Consider the following 2,500-nt stretch of genomic DNA (forward strand, 5'->3'; position numbering starts at 1 on the left):
CTAGAGATAGGCAAGTCACAATAATTTTTATCATTTTCACTTATTTGGGTTCCTATCTGATTCGTCATTTTTACTATGTGCTCCTTTAGAGGCCCTTGCCCTTTATACAGCTCACTATAGTAGTCTTTTACTATTTTTAAAAGGTCCTTGCTTTCAGTGCATACTAGGTCCTCGCTGCTCACCAGTTGATTTATATATTGCTTCTCTTGTTTTATCCTCTCCAGCCCCAGAAAAAAACCCGTGCTTTTTTCCCCTTCAAGCAGGAACTGCGACCTACTCCTGACCGCGGCGCCCTTGCAACGTTTGGTCTCAATATCCGTCAGTTTATTCCTATATAATTCATAGTTTTCACTATTATAATTTGTATCTAGCTCCATCTTCTCTAATTCCTTGTTTAATAAATCATTTAACATGCTCTCCTCTCTTTTCTCTTCCCATTTTTTATTCTTACTATAACTAATGCTTATTTTCTTTATTCTTAATTTAATTTCCTCCCAGTATTCTATTTTATTATCTACATATGGCATGTCATATGCACTTTGGGTTAGTAATTTCTTTACTTTATTCTTATACGCTGTGTCCTCCAACAAACTGTTATTATAGCACCATGTGCCCTTGCCTTTTTTAGCCGTGCTGTCACCAAATTTTAAATCCACGTACGCGTGATCGCTCCATGCATTAAACACATACTTCATGTCAGTAACCCGTTTAACTAGACCCGAAGCCACCAGGCCCAGGTCTATTCGGGTTTGTTTTAACTTGCCCAGGACAACCTGTCTTCTAGAATAACCCCTTGTCCTAGGGTTAATTACCCTCCATACATCCATTAAGTTTTTTTCTATCATGATATCTTTAAGTGCAGTTCTACTCGTGTCACACCTAAATTTATCATTATAATTGTCACTACTACTAAGCGTGATATTATAGTCCCCTAGAATAATAGTATTATTATTTATCCACTTGTTCAGACTTCCGAAGAAGTTTCTGCGTTCCTCCTCAATACTGGGCGCATGTATATTAATCAGTCTAATTATATCACTATTTATTAATATATCCACTATCACACACTTGCCATTGCTAGCTCTATATACACATTTACTACTAGTACTAAGTTTTCTGCTAATTAGTACTGCGACCCCTCGTGCTCGCCCAATACCCTCCTGGGAGTAAATCACCCCTTTCCACAGTTTTTGAGCATGGCTGACAGCCTTTAGGTCCCACCCAGTTTCTTGAAGACAAATTATGTCCACATGTTTGTTCCTATCAAACACTGCTCTCATTTTACCTGGGTCTTTTAAGCCATTGGCATTAAAAGAAAGAAAAGACTGAGAGTCAAAGGCCATGAGGGCTGTCAGTAAAGGCACATAAAGCATAGCAAAACAAAACATGGTGTTATTTTTTCAGTGCTTTATTCCGATTATCAGACCCTTTTATAATCTCTCCATCCCTTTTCCTCACCCTTTGGCCCTTCTCGATGTCCATGTCTGAGTCCGAGGGGTCACTTAATAGCAGCGGGGAGCCGCAGTTCCCAATGTCTTGAGGAACAAAGCTGTCCAGGGAAGACCCCATCGCCGCCTTTTCCTCAGCCCTCTTTCGCAGCTCTACCTCTGCGTCTTCCAATAGCACCGCCTTCGGTTTCCTCGCAACCAGTCTCCCCACTCGGGCCTTGCCCGGCTTGGTCTGGACTTGCTCCTTCAGCCTGGCACTGGCTCGTGCCTCTCCCACCTTTAGCTCTGGCTGGCTGGGCACCAGCCTTGGCCCACTCAGATCAATCTGGCTGGACGCCGTCTCCGGCACCTCCACTATTTCAGTTCTCCTCCCTGCATCGGTCGTCCTCCGTGGCTTCACCACCACGCCTGCTGCTGTCACTGGCTCCACCCCTGCACCTGCCCTTGTCACTGGCTCCACAACTGCACCTGCCTCTTTCGCTGGCGCCGTAGCTGCACCTGGCTCTGTCACTGGCTCCACTGCTGCACCTGCCCTTGTCACTGGCTCCACAGCTGCACCTGCTTTCACCGCTGTAGTCTCTGCCATACAGGCTGCAGGCTTCGGCCTCATTACAGCCGTAGTCATCGCCGTTCTCTCTTTGTTCAGCTCGCTCACACAGGTCCCCGCAGCAGCCTCATCATCCTCTTCCTCCTCCATCTCCTCCTCCTCCTCCTCCTCCTCGTCCACGTCCTCCTCCACGGTGCCAGTGCTCGACGTACCGTCGTCGCTCTGCACCTCCTCCTCCTCCTGCTCCTCCTCCACCTCCTCCGCAGTCCCCACCATCTCCTCTTCTGTCACCTCCACATGGCACACACAGCTGTCCGGTGCCCGCTTACATCCCTTGCATTTGTTAGTCTTTCGTGTGGAACACTCCCTAGAAAAATGCCCTTGCTCTCCGCAGGTGTAGCATGTGAACTCAGGGCATTCTCTTTGAACATGCCCAGGCTGCATGCAGAGCCTACATATTTTGGTCTGCCTGTCATGAATTACCCGGAAATACTCCGAGCCCAGC

This window comes from Anarhichas minor, unplaced genomic scaffold (assembly GCF_050575085.1).
Source record: "Anarhichas minor isolate MPS153535 unplaced genomic scaffold, ASM5057508v1 ptg000037l, whole genome shotgun sequence".
Lineage (NCBI taxonomy): Eukaryota > Metazoa > Chordata > Actinopteri > Perciformes > Anarhichadidae > Anarhichas > Anarhichas minor.